This window comes from Saccopteryx bilineata, chromosome X, assembly GCF_036850765.1.
Source record: "Saccopteryx bilineata isolate mSacBil1 chromosome X, mSacBil1_pri_phased_curated, whole genome shotgun sequence".
Taxonomy (NCBI): Eukaryota; Metazoa; Chordata; class Mammalia; order Chiroptera; family Emballonuridae; genus Saccopteryx; species Saccopteryx bilineata.
The window spans coordinates 128,302,296-128,323,527 of record NC_089502.1 but is presented as its reverse complement, the minus strand read 5'-3'; the positions used below and the strand labels follow the sequence as shown (position 1 = coordinate 128,323,527).

General features: G+C 45.3%; 1 protein-coding gene across 4 annotated transcripts in view; it reads right to left on the bottom strand.

Annotated features, from left to right (window-relative positions):
* Positions 1 to 11,963, bottom strand: part of KLHL15 (kelch like family member 15) — a 35,780-nt gene extending 23,817 nt beyond the window's left edge. For 2 of the 4 annotated variants that reach the window (XM_066248892.1, XM_066248895.1), the window contains exons 1-2: positions 11,133 to 11,600; positions 10,902 to 10,957 (exon numbers count right to left, since the gene is read on the bottom strand). The gene's annotated coding sequence lies outside the window, so the exon portion shown is untranslated. Of the gene's footprint in view, positions 1 to 10,901; positions 10,958 to 11,132; positions 11,601 to 11,908 lie in introns of those variants that run through there. The other 2 variants (XM_066248893.1, XM_066248894.1) reach the window with 2 other exon arrangements.
* Positions 11,964 to 21,232: the final 9,269 nt, after the last annotated feature.

Below are 21,232 nucleotides of genomic sequence, written 5' to 3'. Positions count from 1 at the left end.
ACAAGATGGGAGGTGCACAAGATGCCTGAGGCACAAGATGGCTAAGGCACAAGATGGGAGACGCACAAGGTGGCTGAGGCACAAGATGGGAGACGCACAAGATGGGAGACACACAAGGTGCCTGAGGCACAAGATGGGAGACACACAAGATGGGAGACGCACAAGGTGCCTGAGGCACAAGATGGGAGACACACAAGATGGCTGAGGCACAAGATGGCTGAGGCACAAGATGGGAGACGCACAAGGTGCCTGAGGCACAAGATGGGAGGTGCACAAGATGCCTGAGGCACAAGATGGCTAAGGCACAAGATGGGAGATGCACAAGGTGGCTGAGGCACAAGATGGGAGACACACAAGATGGGAGACGCACAAGATGGGAGAAGCAAAGATGCCTGAGGCACAAGATGGGGGACACACAAGATGGGAGACACACAAGATGGGAGACAGACAAGATGGCTTAGGCACAAGATGGGAGACACACAAGATGGGACACACACAAGATGGCTGAGGCACAAGATGGGACACACACAAGATGGGAGACACACAAGATGGCTGAGGCACAAGATGGGAGACACACAAGATGGCTGAGGCACAAGATGGGAGACACACAAAATGGCTGAGGCACAAGATGGGACACACACAAGATGGCTGAGGCACAAGATGGGAGACACACAAGATGGGACACACACAAGATGGCTGAGGCACAAGATGGGACACACACAAGATGGGAGACACACAAGATGGCTGAGGCACAAGGTGGGAGACACACAAAATGGCTGAGGCACAAGATGGGAAACACACAAGATGGGAGACACACAAGATGGCTGAGGCACAAGATGGGAGACACACAAGATGGCTGAGGCACAAGATGGGAGACACACAAGATGGCTGAGGCACAAGATGGGAGACGCACAAAATGGCTGAGGCACAAGATGGGACACACACAAGATGGGAGACACACAAAATGGCTGAGGCACAAGATGGGACACACACAAGATGGGACACACACAAGATGGCTGAGGCACACGATGGGACACACACAAGATGGGACACACACAAGATGGCTGAGGCACAAGATGGGACACACACAAGATGGGAGACACACAAGATGGCTGAGGCACAAGATGGGACACACACAAGATGGCTGAGGCACAAGATGGGAGACACACAAGATGGGAGACACACAAGATGGCTGAGGCACAAGATGGGACACACACAAGATGGGAGACACACAAGATGGCTGAGGCACAAGGTGGGAGACACACAAAATGGCTGAGGCACAAGATGGGAAACACACAAGATGGGAGACACACAAGATGGCTGAGGCACAAGATGGGAGACACACAAGATGGCTGAGGCACAAGATGGCTGAGGCACAAGATGGGAGACACACAAGATGGCTGAGGCACAAGATGGGAGACGCACAAAATGGCTGAGGCACAAGATGGGACACACACAAGATGGGAGACACAAAATGGCTGAGGCACAAGATGGGACACACACAAGATGGGACACACACAAGATGGCTGAGGCACAAGATGGGACACACACAAGATGGGAGACACACAAGATGGCTGAGGCACAAGATGGGAGACACACAAAATGGCTGAGGCACAAGATGGGAAACACAAGATGGGAGACACACAAGATGGCTGAGGCACAAGATGGGAGACACACAAGATGGCTGAGGCACAAGATGGGAGACACACAAGATGGCTGAGGCACAAGATGGGAAACACACAAGATGGGACACACACAAGATGGGACACGCACACAAGATGGGAGACACACAAGATGGCTGAGGCACAAGATGGGAGACACACAAGATGGCTGAGGCACACGATGGGAGACACACAAGATGGGACACACACAAGATGGCTGAGGCACAAGATGGGAGACACACAAGATGGCTGAGGCACAAGATGGGACACACACAAGATGGGAGACACACAAGATGGCTGAGGCACAAGATGGGAGACACACAAAATGGCTGAGGCACAAGATGGGAAACACACAAGATGGCTGAGGCACAAGATGGGAGACACACAAGATGGCTGAGGCACAAGATGGGACACACACAAGATGGCTGAGGCACAAGATGGGAGACACACAAGATGGCTGAGGCACAAGATGGGAGACACACAAGATGGCTGAGGCACAAGATGGGAAACACACAAGATGGGAGACACACAAGATGGCTGAGGCACAAGATGGGAGACACACAAGATGGCTGAGGCACAAGATGGACACACACAAGATGGGAGACACACAAGATGGCTGAGGCACAAGATGGGACACACACAAGATGGGAGACACACAAAATGGCTGAGGCACAAGATGGGACACACACAAGATGGGACACACACAAGATGGCTGAGGCACAAGATGGGACACACACAAGATGGCTGAGGCACAAGATGGGAGACACACAAGATGGCAGATGCACAACATGGGAGACAATGCACAAGATGGCTGAGGCACAAGATGGGAGACACACAAGATGGCTGAGGCACAATATGGGAGACACACAAGATAGCAGACATCAAAGAAAAGGAAGGCAGTCCTAGAATCAGCCATTTCTTTAAAGAGCCCTAGTTCCTTTTATTGGAGAATGGTATTAGAAACCAAGAACTTGGTGATACCACATTTGCTCATCATAAAAGTTGAGGGAGAGGAGAGGAGAGGAGGGGAAGGGGAGGGGAGGGAGAGAGTGGTTGTGTTGAGAATGCCCATTTAAAAACTTGGGTTCATGCCCTGGCAGCACAGCTTGGTTGGTTAAAGCACCCTCCAGAAGCACAGAGGTTGCCGGTTAGATCCAGGTCAGGGCACATACAGGAACAGATCCATGCTCCTATCTCTCCCCACTCCTTGCCCCCAGCTAAAATCAATCAATAAATAAATAAATTTTAAAAGCTTGGGTTTTTAGTTTTCTTGTGAAATTAGTAATTTTATAAGTATTTTTGTAAAAAAAAAATTCAACTAATAAAGAATAAAACGTCAACTAAGAAAGAATAAAGCCAAGTTGAGAGGACAGGGAATGCACTCTACCGTCTCCATTTTTCTAGTTCCTAGGCCTAGCTCTGTTTCTGCCCTTGTTTCCGAGAGAAATCCTTACATTCATAGAGTAAATTCTCCCTTTTTACTACATGAGGTAGGTTTTCCCTATGTATAACCAAGGTCCACACTAATAGTTCTAGAACTATAAGTTACTGAAACTTTCTTGGTCTTATCTCTGCATCTGTAAAATAAGAGCATTCAACATGATGATCTCTAAAACTTTTTAATCAGAAAACTCTCACCTACTTTATGATTTTACAGATATATAATGCACTTATACAGATATGTAGAGTAAATAAACTATAGCGGTTTTTGAGTTTTGGCAATGCATTTGTTAAGTTTATCTGATCTAAATTGACTTCTAAAACAATTTTGTAATAGCTGGGACATACGCAGTAACTTTTCTACACAGAAAAGCTTGGTGCATCTGTCAATAAGACTAACAGCTTTAGAGCAGCAGCAGTATTTTAAACTTTTATGGGAAGCATGTGTTCAAACAGAAAGTGATAAAATACTCAGTGATTAACTGACTAACATGATGTTAAGTCTCTAAATGGAAGTAGTGAGTTTAGAGGACAGGTCTGGAGTCAGATACCGGCACTTGAATTCTGGCTCCACCTCATATTAGCTGTGACCTTAGGGTAAGCTACTTAGCCTCTCTGTGTTCTAATGCCCTCATCTGTGAAAAGGGAACGCTAATATTAATACAACCTACCTCACAGAAGACTGTGAGGATTAAATGAGCTAATACATGGCCCTGGCCAATTGTGCGGACATCTTGAGTTCGATCCCTGGTCAGGGCACACATGAGAAGACCATCTGCTTCTCTTCCCCTCTCCACCTTCTCTCTCTTCCCCTCTCGCAGTCAGTGACTCAACTGGTCCGAGCATCAGCCTTAGGCACTGAGGACAGGTTGGGTGATTTGAGCATCAGCCCCAGAGGGGAGGTTGCTGGGTGGATCCCGGTGGGGGCACATGCGGGAATCTGCCTATCTCCTCTCCTGTCACTTAAAATTAGTTAATATATGTAAAGATTTAGAACAGTACACTGGCCCTTATGTACACCATAACATTAGGGCTTATTTTCAGAACCCTTCACGGTGCTACTGGAACCAGCGGAGTAAACCTGACCCTTGAACAGCTTAGTGAACTCTGGAGAAGCCCTTCTCCCAGCAATAGCACTTCAAACCCCAGCCTACCTTCTCAGTAGTCTCTCAGGACCCAGGTCAACTCTAACTAAACTAGTGAAGCTACTAAGGTCCACAGGTGAAATTTTCCTTCAAGATCATACAACTCATTAGAAATAAGAGTTAAAACTAGAATCTGATTTGCAAACCAAACCAAACCAAACAAATACAAAACCCACAAAATACTATGGTTAGAGAAAAACTGCCTGAATGGGGTGGCCCAGTGGATAGAACACTGACCGGAACGCTGAGGCTGCCAGTTCGAAACCCTGGACTTGCCCGGTCAAAGCACACTCGACAAGCAAGCAACACCCAACGTGAAGCAACTGTGAATTGATACTTGAATTCATACTTCTCACTTTTGCCACCTCTCCTCTCACTGCAAAAATCAATAAATACAATCCTTTTTAAAAAGAAAAAGAAAAAGAGAGAAAAAGAAGGAGGGAAAAAAGAAAGAGTAAAACCTTTGAAATCAGCTTACCACCTCTGTGACCTGGAGAAATTTGGTTAACTTCCTGACTTCAGTTTCCATCTATATTTTAGGAATAATAACCGTCATCTTGGGAGATGATATTTACAAACAACAGCGCCAATAAGGTTAATATCCAAAATATATAAAGAACTCACAAAGCTCAGCAACAATCCAATTAAAAAATGGGGAGAGGACACTTCTCCCAAGAAGACATGAAGATGGCCAACAAATATATATAAAGATGCTCATCTTCACTAGCTGTTAGAGAAATGCAAATCAAAACTACAATGAGGCTGTGGCCGGTTGGTTCAGTGGATAGAGCGTCAACCCAGCGTATGGGCGTCCAGGGGTTGATCCTGGTCAAAACACACATGAGAAGCAACTGTCTGCTTCTCTCCCCGTCCCTCTCCCCCTTCTCTCCCTCTCCCCTCTCTCCCTTCCCCTCTTGCAGCCAGTGGCTCAACTGGTTCGAGCATCAGCCTGGACACTGAGGATACCTCCGTTGATTTGACTGTCCCCAGATGGGGGTTCCTGGGTGGATACTGATCAGGGTGCATGTGGGGGTCTTTCTATTTCCCCTCCTCTCGCTAAAAACAAAATTTAAAAAAAAACAGAGCATCGGGCATCCCTGAGGCTGGCCTTGGAGTGTGGAACGAGGCATCTGCTCTTCCAGAGGGTCTTCACTTTGGCCCTTATGAGGGCCAGATCACAGAAGATGAAGCAGCAGGCAACAATGGATACTCCTGGCAGGTGAGAAGCATTTACCTCTTTCCCTGTCTTGTGACTTCCCACATCCCTCCCACACTCCAAGGCCAGCCTCAGGGATGACTGATGCTCTGTTTTTTTAAATTTTGTTTTTAGCGAGAGGAGGGGAAATAGAAAGACCCCCACATGCACCCTGTTTATATACATATTCTATACCTTTAGAGTTTGAAATGGCAGCTTTTTAAAAAAAAGAACCAAATACTAAAACTAAATGACAAGGCATACTTATACTACTAGGAAAGAAATACTGAAGAGTTCGTTTTATTTCGTAACATGGAACTGACTAAAGAGAAAGAAAAGGCCCTGGCCGGACAGCTTGGGTGGGCAGAGAGCATCAGCCTGATACGCAAAGGTCCGGCTCCATCCCCAGTCAGGGCACACACAGGACAGACTGACGTTTCTGTCTGCCTGCCTGCCTCTCTCTCCCTTCCTCTAGCTCTAAAATCAATCAATAAATTTTAAAGGAAAAAAAAGTTATTTTAAAAAAAGAAAAAGTATAACAAGGTGCTGAATTCAGAATGTTTGAGGAGCACTGAAGGCTCCAATGATAAGGGGTAAGTGCCAGCACACGCACTCACACCGACTCCCTCTGCCCCGGAAGACGATGGCTGCTGTGCACATCACAGGCATTTCTTCCAGTTCCAACTCTCTCCTGACCAGTAAAGAGGGAAGTCTGGTGAGGAGAACACTGGACAGGAAATTAAAGGCAAAGAAATTAAATGCTTCCTTTTCAGACAGAAGGCAGATATTCTGATTTGAAGGCAAAACTCTAGACAACTAAAAAGATGTTTCAAAATTAACTAACCTCCATGTCTAGGCCATAGCAATAATTTAAGGGTTTCACAATCCCGGCCACAGCTGCTTGAAAATTCATACAAAATCTAAGTTATCCCATACAAAAGCTAGATTCTCAGAAGTTAATACACTTATCTTCAATGAAAATTTTAAATTATTTCATACTACCTTCATCCCCAAACTGTTAGCCTACCCAATTGATGCCTAAGCAGAAAATGCTATACTTACAATACTAAAATGAAAATGCAAGGCTTTCTACGAATAAAAATAGAACGTCCCTGGCCGGGCGGTTCAGTGTATACAGCATCGCCCAGGTGCACTGAGGTCACCGGCGCTACCCCCACATAGAAGCAGCATTCAATGCCGGAACAACTACGTGGAACAAGTTGATGCTTCCCTCTCTCCCTATCCCCCCTTCTTAATAAAAAATTAAAAAAACTTTAAAAATAATATTTCTGAATCATAAAATTTCTCAGAATTTCTACAGCATAAGTACAAATTTTAATTTTTTAATTAAAGATATGTATTTTGGCCCCGGCCAGTTGGCTCAGTGGTAGAGTGTCAGCCTGCAGACTTCCCAGGTTCGATCCCCAGGCAGAGCACACATGAGAAGCAGCGCCCATCCTCTGCTTCTCTTTCCCTCCCTCTCCCCCTCTGGAAGCCAATGGTTCCATTGGTTCAAGCTTCTGCCTCAGGTGCTGAGGTTAGCTGTTGATTTGAGCATGGAGCATCAGCCCCAGAAGGGGGTTGCTGGGTAGATCCCCGTTGGGTGTATGCAGGAGTCTATTTCCCCTCCTCTCGCTTAGAGGAAAAAAACAAGAACAAAAAGATTTTTAAAAATTGTTTTTCCCATTGATTTGAGAGATAAAGGGTCAGAGAGGGAGGAGGAGGAAGGGGAGGGGGAGAAAGGGAGGAGGAGAGTGCAGGGGAGGAGGAGGAGGAGGGGGAGGAGGAGGAGAGGGGGAGGAGAAAGGAGGGGGAGGGGAGGAGGGGGAGGGGGGAGCACCAACTGGTTGTTCCACTCTGGTTCCATTCAGTTGTGCAATCCTTGACTGCCTGACCCAGGACTGGACTCGAACCTCAGCCTCCTGGAGACAGTGGGGACAAAGCTCTATCCACTGAACCACCACGCCAGGGCTCAAGTCAAAATTCTAAATTCAACAAATCTCAAGAGGCCAACTTCTCAATCCAAAAGGAAAAAAAAAATGAAATAGACTAACTTTATTAGTCTATTAGCAGTCATTTTCCCCTCAGATATACTACTCAAATTGAAAAACCAACGTTTAATGTGGGAGGAGAGGCCGTGGAAGTTAATTTTAAGTTAATACTGGAAATTCCTCCTTGTCCATCGAAATATTTTTATAGCACAAGACCAAATTGCAAATGACTGTTTAAGCTTTTAGGAAGGCTCTGGGTCCTCAGCCTCCTGGCTGGCACCTATTACCCAAATTACTTCACTTTTCAGGTATGTTTAGCATTCGGTTGTCCTATAATACACGAAACCTTGTAAGAAAAAGAACACTCCTGCCTCAACGCTCTTTTCTCATCAGAAGATTTTAATTTAATGCTCCTCTGCTCATTCCTCACTACAAGTAGAAGTAATCCAAGGGTGATGTCATGGAAAACAGCTTCCCTAGCCTCAAGAGATGGGATCCAGTGAGAATTCTAGGAAAAACCTCTATTGGGGAATAAAACCCCAAATCTTCTAAGTTACATCCTAACTTGAAATCATCAATACCATAATATTAACATTTTCATTCTCCACAAGAATTAAATCCTTTGGAAAGTCTCAATGTTATGATGTGGATTTCCCATAAATCTTTAAAATATGCAAGATCATTAACTAAAACTCAATGATCTTATCAGAGACAATGAATAAACTTTTTCTGTCTGTCCTTATTTGCTTCAATAATTTAGCTAGATTCGCTTTAAAGATCTTATATTAAAAAGAGAAAAGCTGAAGAGATAATCTTGCCTTTTCTAGTTTCTGTGTTTCCAAGTTAGAATCTCTAATTCTGGTTTTAGTATAGGTGCTGGCGAAGCGAGCACTAGAATTTCAAATTCTGAAAAAGCCTCCCACTTTTGGACCAGCATCAGCACATTTCCCCACAGCAAAGATGAACTATGAGAGCCCCTCCAAGGATCCCTAAAACATCAAGAATAATTATCTCCTATTCCTCTCCCCCTTGTTCATCTGCTCCAGATACACTGGCCTCTTTGCTGTCTCTTGAAAACCAGCCTCACGCCCACCTTTCCCTGACCATTCCCTCTGCCTGGGTCACTCCATCGCCAGACACCTATGCCTCCCTGCAAGTCTTTCCTCCAGTGTCCTCAGTGAAGTCTTCCCCTAACCCCCTCTTTAAAATACTTCTTACATGCCCCATCAAGCAGAAAATCCCCACTCTTTCTGCTTAATGTTTCCTTAGTATATTAAATGCAGATATAGGCTCATTTTCCTTATTCAGTTGGCCTTTTCTGTGCTTTGATTTTCCCTTTTTAAAATAATTTTTTTTGTTGTTTCATTGACTGAACATCACTTGGCATACAGTAAGTGCTCAGTAAGTATTTGTTGGATGAATAAACTTAATCCTCACAACCCTTATGTTCTGTAACTATCCTTAATTTTAAAATGAGAAAAATCAAAGCTCGGGGGTTAAGTAAGTTGCCCAGGGCTATAATTCTTAGTAAGTGGTAGAGTTAGGGTCTGCCTGATTTCAGAGACCTTGCGCTTAACCAACTAACCTATCCCACAATGCTTTACCAATGACTTCATTTCTCTTCAATGAAAATTGAATAAAAGGTCTCCAATTCAGAGGAGATATATGCTAATAAATTAATCCAACTCCTCATAAACTAAACATTCATTCTCCTCACACTTAACATTATTCACTCTCAAAACATTTACAACGGGAAAGGGCCACCTTGACAACGGGCCAGCTACATAATTTTCAGGGTTCAAGGCAAGATAAAAATGTGGGGCCCCTTGGTCAAAGCAGGAAGAAAGTGTCATTAAAGATACTAAGACATAAAGCTTGCTCCTTTCTTCTAAGGTCTCTCTCTACTTGTCATGTTTCTTTTTTATTTGCTGTTTAGTTTGTTCTAAGAAAAATGAAAATTCCTAGCATGAATTGCACTCTTTACCTTTATACTGTACAATGCCAGTTTTACAGATTATTAAAGCAAATTCCAGGCCCATCTGAACATTCATGAAGCCAAGCTGGCCCTGGTTCCAAGATTTTAGCCCCAGATAACCCAAATCAAGGCTAGGAAGTCAAACCTTTCAATTCCCAATAAAGCAGTGATTTCCCACAATTTTACCTTCAGTACAAGCAGCAAGTCCAATGTATAAAACCTAGCATTTTAAAGTAGGCTCTTCCTTTGGCAAATTGAATCCTGCCCGCCTTTTACTATTCTGCCTTTTTATGAAACACAAAAGCACACTCTGAAAGACAACTGGTATTGGATTATAAATTGAATAAAACAGCCGCAGAAAAAAAAACTCAGAAAACCATTTGTTAGCTAAAAATAATATACTAAAAAAATGCTTCTTTCACTTTTTGGGGACCATTTTTAAAGCCAAACCAGACTACATTTTTGATACGTCAAGGAAGAACAATCCTGTACTAATCTGTTACATACATACATATATATATCATAAATTCTGACAAGTCCAATTTTCAAGCCACAGATATTTACTATCCTATTATTTTCCCCAGTTAATCAGTAAGAGTGCAAACTAACATCCTTTACCACTGAAAAACTGTCTCTAAGCATCTAAATGTTATGATTAAAAAAGAATCAGATTACATAAATATTATTACATCGTCAAAAAGTTGAACATTTCTATACATCTCTGGATATATTAAGAATTACAGAAACCCAAATGCATTTAGAAGCTCTTCAAAAACAATTTTCACATTAGTAGAGATATTCAGGCATCCTGTTCCCTAGATATGAACAACAGGCATTAAATTCAAGGTATTTATGTTAAAAGCATTTTCTGAATTACAATTTAATCAGATTAACAAAAGAGAATGTCAATCCCTAAAATATACAAGACTAAACAAATGTAAGGTGTTAAATAAATATTGCAAGTAAGAAAAAGGAAATAAACGGCCTAGAAAAATGAAAAGCAAAGCACTACAATAACGTTAAGTTTGAATTAATGAATACCGTTATTTAAATAAGCAGTTAGCATTTCGTAGGAAGGCCAAGCAACGTGACGATTATATTATATCTAGTCAATTCACAGCCCTGCTTCGTTATTGCGTACTTACTGCTTAGACTCGTAATATAGGAATAAAGAGGCAGCAACAGTTAGCCACTACAACATCAACCACTCTGGCAAAGGTTACTCAAAAAACTGCCTTGCCTTTTTATTTCTGCACTTTACAGCTAGAGCTTATTTTCATATATATGGCCTCATATAGCCCTCGCTATCCTGCGTGTGACTCGATTTCATAGATAAGAAACCGAGGCTCGTAAGCGATTTTCTCCAAGTCACCCAGTCGAACCCAGACCTTCTGATTCCACGTTTTATGACTCGCATTTCGTATAGTTCTATTTCAAGCATAAATACGATTTTTAAAGGAAAAGAACAGGTTACGAAGAAAATAATCATGGTACCTGCAGCTGTGTGCTGCAAAAAATGGCTGAATTATGCTTCTTCCTTTTTTTTCTCTCTGAAAAAAATAAAATTCAAACAATTTAAGTAAACTCAAAGACAAATTAGGTCCCGGCGTCTAGCAAATGTTGGACTCGGGACCGTGCATTAAGGCTCCCGAGTCGGTGGCGAGCGCGGAGCCCGAGCCGGAGCCCGGGCTCCCGCAGGCCCGAGGGCCAGGGGCGGCTACGTACCTCGGGGGTCCGTGCACTGCCTAGTGGACGGCAGCCTGCATCGGGAGGAGCCGGGCGGCGGCGGGCGGTGGGCGCGCGGGCGCGGGCGCCGGGACGGCACTCGGCACTCGGCACTGGGCAGGCTCCGCGGACGGCTAGCGGGGACCGCTCCTGGCCCGGGCCGGGGCGCTCCGGCGGGGCACGGGTCCGCGCGCCTGCTGCCCCCTCGGAACCGGTCCTGGGAAAGAAGACAGCGCGGAGTCGCAAGTCGAGACAGTCGAGGGCGGCGTGGGGCGGCGCGGCGTCGGGGACGGGCCCGGCCTTGCCAACGCCTGGGGCGGACAGCACCCGGCAGGGCTCGGCGGGAGGACCGCTCGGGACGGCGGGCGGGGAAGGGGCTGAGGGGCCGCGGGTAGTGGACAGAAGCTCTGGCGGAGGCGGCGTCGACGACGGCGTCTCCGGGCTTCTGCCCCGAAGCGCGCCGAGCCTCGGGATCACCCACGCCGGGGGTGGAGGAAGGCGGGCAAGGGGCGGGCAAGGGGCGGGGCGTGCGGGGCCACGAGCCAGGGGCCGCTGCTGGCGGCGCGCCCCCTGCGGGCGGCGAGAGCCGCCGGGGGCCCGCCCAGGGGGGCGGGGCCGCCCCTGCGCCGGAGTCGCAACGCGGAAGCCTGCCACGCGGATAGGGAGGGCGAGGGCTGGGGAGGCGGGAGATGGACGGGAGGCCCTGCAGGGGCCCTTCGTCCCCGCTGGTGCCTCAAGGGGGCCCGCGTGCGGGCGGCGGCCCGGAGGGTGTTTACCTTCCCCCTGGTCGAGCGCCAATGCCGCCATCTTTCAGCGAGCGCGCGTCACTTCCGGCGCCGCGGGAGCGGGAGCGGGTGTGGGAGCCCAGTGGGGGCAGGGCTGTCCCACGCCCGCGGGGCCCCACGTACCCGCTGGGGCCGCGCCAGCGGGCCTGGCTGAGGGGGTCGGGCGGCCCTGCGCTGTGGCCGCGGGCCCTGCCCCACACGGCTTTCCTCGCCGTCGGGGCTGGGAACACTTGGCCGTGGAAGTCGCTGCGCAGCGGTCCCTCTTCGTCTGCCCGAGCGGTGGGCTCGAGCCGCTGCGGTGCGCCCACTCTCGACAAGTTGAGGGTTAGGAAGCTCAGGAAATGTCTTTACATCTCGCATTCGGGGAAGGTGGGGGGAATCAAGAATGACCTGGAGGGAGCTTTACCATATCTACCTGCGTTTTAAAAGTAATTGCATCTGCATCAAATGACATCATTTTTTTTGTCAGGCAACTTGCAGGGGATAATTGCGTCATAGTTCCACTTGGCTTATTCCACAACAATTACACGTTTCAGAAGTACATTTCCCAGAGGTGGGAAAATTCATAGAAAACGGCATGCCTGCACCACACAGAAATGCCGGCACAAAAACGCTGTTCTGTTTCTATTTGTGTCAAAATACGATGGCAAGCAAACAGAGCAGTCAGTGATTTGGGGGGATTGTTCTTTTTAACTAGTCGGCTATAGAATTCTAGCTTAATGCTTTTTAAGTAGCGCCTTTTGATTTAGAATATAAAACTACATCATAGGACTTGTAAATTGATTGTTGTGAAATCTCCTTTTGGGAGAAGTGTAGTTGACAAATGCACAGTTGGAGGCCAGTGGTTCTACAACTAACCTTAAATTAAGTCATCCATTGCCCATTTCTGATCTTAAACTAAAGAATTTCTCCTCACCCCCACCCCCACCCCCCCGCCGCCATTTTCTCTCTAGACCAATAGCCCGATGTACTTTCAGTGAAATACATATGTTTCTAAAAGCGATCATTATCTCTTTGCAGCAAACTTAAACACGTCCTGTTCCCAAGAGGCCAAAATAGCACTCGTATAGTTTTGCTGAAGTAAACAGGCTACTTTGGGGGGAGGGGGTTAAAAAGAGAGAGAAGCACCTTAATCTTCTGGAAATAGGAAATAAGCTTCCCTTTTCCCATTTAAATGAAAACACCAGCTCTAAAGAACTTTAAGCCATAAAATAAACTTTAAAATGTCATACATTCAACTCTGAATGCTTACATTTTCATACATCTAAAAGCTCTGAACTGTTGTTTTTGTACATCAGCTAACATACATTTTGAGTTATACATAACAGGTACATTTTGAGTTATACATTTTCATAGTGTGGCACTAAGCTATCTAGAAAGAGACTTCTGTTCTTGAGTCAGGAACTGAAGTGTGTTCCGTGCAGCAGGAGGATATACCTGCTGTGATGTGATGAGCCTTACTACATGACATTACCTGTCCTCTGTGGGGTTCCATTACATCCACATGTACTTTTTAAAGATACTTTCTGAAACTGGGCTGCATCTTTCTACCAATCTATATATTTACTACATAGAGCCCACCGCTGAAAAAAAAAAAAAAGTGATCTTTAATCAATAATACCTCTCCCTCATTTTAAAAAGAAGTGTTTTAAGAAGTATTCTGCTTCTCTAACACCAACCAAAGTAAAACCAAGTCATTCAAATAAATGAACTCCTCCAGTTAATTCCTGTCTTCAATTACTTTTCCCACCAATTACAGGAATAATGGGAGCTCCTAAATACCTTAAGGACATTTCTTTCACACCGTCCCCCATGGGACGGATAGAAGCTGTCTTTTCCTAGCCCTCTAGCTTAAGTATATAGTCCTCAAATCCGATATCCGGCAGTCCCAGATGTCCGGAGGCAGGCTAGAAGCTTGGGACCCGGGGTGGTAGTGAAGTTGAAAGGAAGTTCCTACCCTGGAGTTCTGAAGACTTAGGATACTGTATACCCTCTCCCCTCCCCCCCCCCTTTAAAAAAAGAAGTTGAGGCTTTTCAGAAATCCAGTCTGTAGTAATTATCTTGGTAATCACTTTTCATATAACTAGCCCCCACCCCAATCTCTGGGAATCTAATAAGAGTTATTATATCTTCAGCAAACTCTAATAAAGCTATATATGCATTCTCTTTCCTCTTGAAAACTGTTTGCCAAGCGCTCTATAGCTTGAGGCTTTTGAAGGCGTCTTGTGGGGTCTAGTTCTATCTCAGGCCCTCAGGGTCCACTGGTATCTTCCAAATCAGTACTGATTCCTGTGGGAACAAACCAAGACCTGTACACTGACGCATTTCAACAGGATGGTGGCTGTTGTCATAATCATATTTCCTGGTCCCTATCCCAGATCAAGCCTTGAAAATGCAGTCTGAGGGTCCCCAAATTGTCCAGGCTTTCAAATCTATTGTTTTAATAGCCAAATAGAATAATTGGAGCTTTTATGTTGCACGACTAATAGGAAACTGGTGTCTTCATGAATGTTGGAGGATTCCTGGCTAATGCTCACAACATCTTCGTCATTGCTGGTCATCTGTCACTTGTAGTGGCTCCTCTTAGCTTCTCTCCTATTCCCTCTGGCCTTCTGATCTGTCATTACCTGTCCACATTTCTACAACTAACCCTCTCTGCACTTCTTGGCTAACAAACTTGACTCTCCCTCCACTCCCCTAGCAAAGCAAAAGCCTAAAGTTATTACAAGAAAACTTCATTCTTTTTAAACAGGTCATGGCAAGAAAAAGAAAAAGAAAAAGAAAAACAGGTCATGGCTTCTAGAGATCCTTACACAGGAATGTCCTCTCTCGTCATCTCTAAGTCAGATCTGTAGTCATTTGGTGGGAACCCTTTCCTAAGCATACCATTTATTTCTTCCCCAGTGTCATGAACCCCCAAACTCAACGCTGGGCTCAGCTAGGAGAATACCAAATCCCTAAAAAGTGATGTCAGTGTAAAAATAAACAAAAACCCTTCAAAGACAGAGGCAGATTTAACGGCAGGCGCACCGGCTGTGTGCCCGGGGCCCCAACTTCTGAAGGACCCCACAAAACCCCAATTTTACACTTTATTCTAGTGTAAGGGGCCCAATATTTTCCTCTGTGTCAAAGGTCTCAACCGACCTTAATCCGCCTCTGTTCAAAGGGCACTCCCCCATGAAATAGTGTGTCTGAAGTATTGATATTTGTGTCATTTCACTAATGTGCAGCACTACCTGAAGGAAAATAAATTGGTAACACTACTTATGTCTACATGGCCAAGAGCACTTAACAATGCGATTCTTCTGGGACCAAACGAATCTTCCTATTTCACTAACATCCTTAAAGCCCTAGCAATCAATTCTCTGCTAGGCATTGTTAGAATAACTGCTTTGCACCTGGGGCCAGTCGACAAGGGTTCCGAAACATTCAGGTTCCGTCTCAGAGTCCCCAAGACATTGTGATAGGCTCAGGTAACATGGGGTGCTGCGTGAGCAAGTACAAAGGGGGGATGTGGTCGGAGCTTGGGAGGGTCAAGCACCGCTTCCCAGAGGCAGTACTCGAAGTTCAGTCCAAAGGGAAGACGGCAAGGAAGAGAGTATAGGATACCCACAGGGCAGTGCATTCCAGGCTTGGAAGAGGCAGCATGGCACCTTTATGTAGAGAACACTGATAGTTCAGTAGGATTGCAGTGTAGGACACAGAAAGGGAGAGGGAAAAGAAGCAAAACCCAGGAAGGCTGCAAAACACTGTATATTAGACCATGGCAGTCAGGACGGCTCTCTCCTGGGTTGCCTCTCACCCCATGCTCTCGCCACTGTAAAATGTTATATTGATTAACACAGCAAATGGTCTTCACACTGTTGCATTTTTACTACTACTTAACTCCCTAAATTGTTGATTTGTAATCTACTATACTAATATACTCACTCATGTTATAAATATCTATGAGTACCTACTATGTGCCAAGTTCTGTTCTAAGCACTGGGAATCTTTCAGCGAACAAACATAAAAATCCATGCCTTGGCCCTGACCGAGTTGGCTCAGTGGTAGGGTGTCGGCCCATCGTGTGGATGTCCCAGGTTCAATTCCCAGCCAGGGCACACAGGAGAAGTGCCCATCTGCTTCTCCACCCATCCCCCTCTCCTTTTTCTCTGTCTCTCTCTCCCCCTCTCACAGCCAAGGCTCTATTGGAGCAAAGTGGGCCCGGGCGCTGAGTAGGGCTCCATGGCCTCCACCTCAGGCACTAGAAAGCCTCCGGATGCAACAGAGCAACCCCCCAGATCGGCAGAGCATCGCCCCCTAGTGGGCATGCTGGGTGGATCCCAGTCAGGTGCATACGACAGTCTGTCTCTCTTCCTCCTTGCTTCTCAGTTCAGAAAAATAAATAAAAATTTAAAAAAATAAAAATAAAATCCAGCCTGACCTGTGGTGGCGCAGTAGATAAAGCCTTGACCTGGAATTCTGGGGTCGCCAGTTTGAAACCCTGGGCTTGCCTGCTTCCTGCTCCTCCCCACCTTCTCTCTCTCTCTCTCTCTCTCTCTCTCTCTCTCTCTTTCTCTCTTCTCTGAAATGAAATAATAAAATAAAAATAATTTAAAAAAAATAATAAAATAAAATCCATGCCTTCTTACAGGTTATATAAATCAGGCAATAATTGAAACGAAAAAACAAATGATATAGCCTGTTAGAATATGACAAATGCCGTGAGAAATAATAGAGCAAGACGATAAAGAGATTAGGAGTGTCAAGGGGGAGGGGTGTTCCGGTTCTAACTGGGAAGATCTGGATAGGAGGTAAGATTTGAGCCTTAACTTGAAGGCATGAGAAACCAGACTGTAAAATCTTGCAGGCTATTGTAAAGTCTTGGCCTTTGAGAAATTGGGAACCATTTGAAGGTTTTGAGAAGAGGAGCAATATGATTAACACTCAGTCTGCTGTGTAAATAAAAAAATTCAGGCATAATGTAATGTACAATATAACTATAGTTAACACTGCTGTATAGTATATTTGAAAGTTGCTAAGAGTAGATCCTACAAGTTCTCATCACAAGGAAGAAAACATTTTTTCTTGTATCTGTATGAGATGACAGATGTTAGTTAGACTTACTGTGGTAATCATTTCACAGTATATGTAAGTCAAAATATGCTGTACACCTTAAACTTATACAGTGCTGTATGGCAATTATATCTCAGTAAAACTGAGAGAAAAGAAAAGAAAAACACTGGAAAGATTACACAAAACTTCAGGCTGTTAGCCTGACCTGTGGTGGCGCATTGGGTCAAGAATGGCCCTGGAATGCTGAGGTCACCGGTTTGAAACCCTGGGCTTGCCTGGTCAAGCAACTACAGAAACTATGAAGCTCTTCCCCCCTTTCTCTCTCCCTCTCTCTCCTCTCTCTAAAATCAATAAATAAAATCTTTTTTTTTTTTTAATTCAAGGCCCTGTCCAGTTAGCTCAGTCAGTTAAGAGCATCATCCCAAAACTGTTGTAACAAAGTTGCTATTCAATCTCTGGTCAGGACACAAACAGGAAGCAACCCCTCCCCAAATGCACAACTGAATGGAACAGCAAATTCTTCCCTTCCCCCTCCCCTCTCTCTCCCTTCCTCTCTCTGTCCCTCTAAAAATCAATACAAGTTAAGCCCTGGCCGGAGAGCTCTGGAGCCTCGTACCAGAGCACGGAGCTTGGCAGTTCAATCCCCGGTCAGGGCACATACGGGAGCAGCTCGATGTTCCTGTCTCTCCCTCCCTTTCTCTCTCAAAAAATCAGGCTGTTAAAAAAGGAATTTAGGCAGACATGGGGAATCAGAATGCTGGATAAGGAGAGTATTCCACCAATAGTGCGGAATGGAGGCTACAGTGGAGACAGTGAGAAGTGGCCAAACTAGGGGGAAATATATATATGTATGCGAGAGAGACAGAGAGAGGGACAGACAGACAGGAAGGGAGAGAGATGAGAAGCATCAATTTTTCTTTGCAGCTTCTTAGTTGTTCAGTGATTGCTTTCTTATATGTACCTTGACCAGGGGGCTCCAGCAGAGTGAGTGACCCTTTGCTCAAGCCAGCGACCTTGGGCTTCAAGCCAGTGACCATGAAGTCATGTCTAGGATCCCACACTCAAGCCCGTGTCCCTGTGCTCAAGCCGGCGTGCCCACCGCCCTCACGCAGGCAACCTCAGAGTTTCAAACCTGGGTCCTCTGTGTCCCAGGCCAATATTCTATCCACTGCGCCACCTCCTGGTCAGGCCAAACTGCAAATATTTTGAAGGAAGAGCCAACAGGATTTCCTGAATGTATGGAGAAAGGCAAGAGAGGTGTCAAGGATGTCGCCCCCGTGGCTGGAAGGATGAAATTGGCACTTCCCCGAGATCTGAAAGACTTCAAGAAGAGCAGCTTTGAAGGGACAGGAGAAAGAAGAACATATAAGGCAGGGGTCCCCAAACTTTTTACACAGGGGGCCAGTTCACTGTTCCTCATAGCATTGGAGGGCCTGACTATAAAAAAAAAACTATGAACAAATCCCTATGCACACTGCACATATCTTATTTTAAAGTAAAAAAACAAAACGGGAACAAATACAATATTTAAAATAAAGAACAAGTAAATTTAAATCAACAAACTGACCAGTATTTCAATGGGAACTATGGGCCTGCTTTTGGCTAATGAGATGGTCAATGTGCTCCTCTCACTGACCACCAATGAGAGAGGTGCCCCTTCTGAAGTGTGGTGGGGGGCCAGATAAATGGCCTCAGGGGGCTGCATGCGGCCCGTGGGCCATAGTTTGGGGACCCCTGATATAAGGACTGGGCCTGGGGTATGCCAAGGGTAGGGAGCCGTCCAAGAGAATATAGGGGAATGGTCTAAGAGACCAGAGTACCATATACTGTACCCTGGAGCAGCAGGTACTAAACATCCACCATCAATAAAATAAGCAGTGGATGTTGCCATTTTAACTAAATATGTTTACCTTGAGGCCCTGGCCAGGTGCCTCAGTGGATAGAGCATCGTCCTGGTGGGCCATGATCGCAGGTTCAATCCCCAGCCAGGGCATGTATGAGAAGCAGTCAATGAGTGCATGACTAACTGGAATAACTCAGTGGAACAGTGAGTTTGCTTCTCTCTCTCAAATCAATGGAGAAAAAATATATATCTTGAAATACAGTGTAGACAAAGCCCTCTTGACAATGAAAACAATAAAAACAAAATTTTTAATTTTTTACTGAATTTATTGGAGTGACACTGGTTAATAAAAGTATAGGCTTCAAGTGTGCAATTCTATAACACGTCGTCGGTATTGGTGTTCACCACCCAAGGTCCAGTCTCCCCTATCCCCGTGTGTTCCCTCCACCCTCTTCTCCCTCCCCCACCCCTCTCCTCTGGGAACCACCATGCTGGTGTCTGTGTCTGTGAGTTGGTTTTGGTTTTGTCCTGTTTTGTTTTGGGTTTTTTTGCTCAATCCCTTCACCTATTTCTTTATTGATTGATTTTAGAGAAGAGGGGCGAGAGAGAGAAAAACATCAATTTGTTATTCCACTTATTCATGCATTAATTGGTTAATTCTTGTATGTGCCCTGATTGGGGATCTAACCCACAACCTTGGCATATGGGGACACTGCTCTAACCAACTGAGCTACCTGGCCAGGTTACCTCTTCACCTGTTTAACCCCAACCTCCCTTCTCTCTGACAGCTGGCAGTCTGTTCTCTGTATCTGTGAACAAGTCGTTTCAAAAGTTAATCATTTTGGGGCTCCTTATGAACCAATAAAAAATAATACCATGCTTCAAAAGCCTCCACATGCAAGCCACATATTCCTATGGGTTTGAGATCTCCAAGGGGCTGAGTGCAAGCAGACGAAGGACTGGGCCCTGGGCACACCAGATAGAGAGTCAGACGGAGGAGGTCAGAAAGGTCTGGGAGACCGAGAAGGAGTAGTCAGCGAGATAGGAGTAAAACAAAGAGCACGGTATGCTAAGCCAGATAGAAAAGTACAGTACGTTGTTAAACATCCATATCAGTCAAAGATGAAATTAATATAACTCTTTGAATGGAATATATTTACTTTGAAACACAATGCCTCCTTGTAAATGAAAATACTAAAAAGAACACTTTCCCCCAGAGTTAATCATTTTTATGTTCTTTCTGTACCAGTAAAAAGCAACACTATACTTTAGAAGCCTCAAGATACAAGCCACATATTCATAAGTACTGCGTTGCAGTGTATGTGCAGCAAACACACACACGTCCCAAGTGCAAGCGCCAGAGTTGAGGTGAGTGTCTGCACCATGAAGGAAGTGCAGGGGGAGCCTCCAGGAATTAGCATTGCCAGAAGCACAGCTTTAGGGCTTGGGGGCTGTGCTTAAAGATAGAGACGGGGTTGAATCTAGGCTCTGAAATGATGTGTTAGTTCTAAAAACTAAGTTCTTAAAAAAAGAAAAGAAAAGAAAAGAAAACCAGTGATCGCGTAGCTCTCAGGACAAAATGTCTTTGTCCTGATACAGGGCAGAGAGGGACGTTAGGTAAGTCGGTTCTGGCAACCTCAGCTTGGGGCGGGGTAGCTGAAGTGGAGGCAGGAGAAGTGCCTGTAAGCAGCGGGGCCCCGGCCTGGCTGCAAGGACAGCTGCCTTCACACTGCCCAGAGACCCGGGAAGGGCCGCGCTGGCGTGGGGAGAGGCGCTGGTGTGGGGAGAGGCGCTGGCCTGCCAAGCACAGGTGAGGCAGAAAGGCCTTCTCAGGCTGGAAGTCTCCATGTTGTCAAGATGATGATTGTCTTCAAACTGATCTACAGATTCAAAGCAATCCCTAGCACCAGCAGGGTTTTATGCAGAAATTCACAAGCTGATCCCAAAATTTACATGGAAATGCAAAGGCTGTAGAAAGCCAATACAATTTAAAAAAAGAACATAGTTAAAGGACGTACACTTTCCAATTTCAAAATGTACTGTATAAAACTACAGAAATCAAGACAGTGTGGTACTGGCATCAGGATAAATATATAGATCAATGGAACAGAGAGTCCAGAAATAAACTCTTTTATGGTCAATTTATGGTCAAGTTATTTTCAAGAAAGTGCCAAGGCAATTCAATAGGAAAGGATTGTCTTTTCAACAAATAGTGCTGGGACAATTGGATATCCAAATGCAGAAAGATGAAGCTAAAACCTTTTCTTTTCTTTCTTTTCTTTTCTTTTTTTTTTTTTTTTTTTTTTTTTTTTTTTGAGAGAGAGAGAGACAGGAACATCAAGCTGCTCCTCTATGTGCACTGACCGGGGAATCAAACCAGCAACCTCTGCACCCTGGGACGACGCTTCAACAAC